The following is a 1210-nucleotide window of genomic DNA, read 5'->3' on the forward strand; positions in this document are numbered from 1 at the left end:
GTTCTTCAAGATGCTGATTGGGTGCAAGCAATGCAGGAAGAGTTAAATGAATTTGAAAGAAACAAAGTCTGGACCCTAGTGCCAAGACTAAATAACAGATCAGTTGTTGGTACAAAGTGGGTGTTCAGAAACAAAACTGATAGTGATGGCATAATTACAAGGAATAAAGTAAGGCTAGTTGCAAAAGGATATTCTCAACAGGAGGGAATTGATTATGATGAAACATTTGTACCAGTTGCTAGAATGGAAGCCATAAGGATATTTTTGGCTTATGATGCTCACAAAAAGTTTACAGTCTTTCAAATGGATGTAAAAAGTGCTTTTCTTAATGGAGAATTGGAAGAAGAAGTATATGTTGAACAACCTCCAGGTTTTGTAGATTCAAAATTTCCTAATCATGTCTACAGACTTGATAAAGCACTTTATGGCCTTAAGCAAGCTCCAAGAGCATGGTATGAGACATTAGCTCAGTTTCTTCTGGAAAGTGGATTTAACAGAGGGACTATTGATAAAACATTGTTTTATCTCAGCCATGGAAAGGACTTACTTTTGGTTCAGATATATGTTGATGATATCATTTTTGGTTCTACAAATGATAGACTCTGTAAAAGGTTTGCCAAGCTAATGCAGTCAAGATATTAAATGAGTATGATGGGAGAACTTAGCTATTTTCTGGGCCTTCAAGTCAAGAAGAATGAAGAAGGAACTTTTATTTGTCAATCTAAGTACACCAGAAATTTGTTGAAGAAGTTTGGAATGCAAGATTGTTCAAGTGCATCCACTCCTATGGCTACTGCAACAAAATTGGATAAGGATACTGGTACATCAGTAGATATTACTGATTACAGAGGTATGATTGGCTCACTACTCTATCTAACTACAAGTAGACCTGATATCATGTATGCTACATATCTTTGTGCAAGATTTCAAGCAGATCCAAGAGAACCTCACTTAACAGCTTTGAAAAGAATTTTCAAGTACCTTAAGGGTACAGCTGATCTAGGATTGTGGTATCCTAGAGAATCAGACTTTAAGCTAATAGGTTACTCAGATGCAGATTTTGCAGGATGCAAAATTAACAGGAAAAGCACAAGTGGAAGCTGCCAATTTCTTGGAGGCAGATTGGTTTCTTGGTTTAGCAAGAAACAAAAGTCAATTTCCACATCAACTGCAGAAGTAGAATACATTGCTGCAGGAAGCTGTTCTGCAC

This window comes from Apium graveolens, chromosome 5 (assembly GCF_009905375.1).
Source record: "Apium graveolens cultivar Ventura chromosome 5, ASM990537v1, whole genome shotgun sequence".
Lineage (NCBI taxonomy): Eukaryota > Viridiplantae > Streptophyta > Magnoliopsida > Apiales > Apiaceae > Apium > Apium graveolens.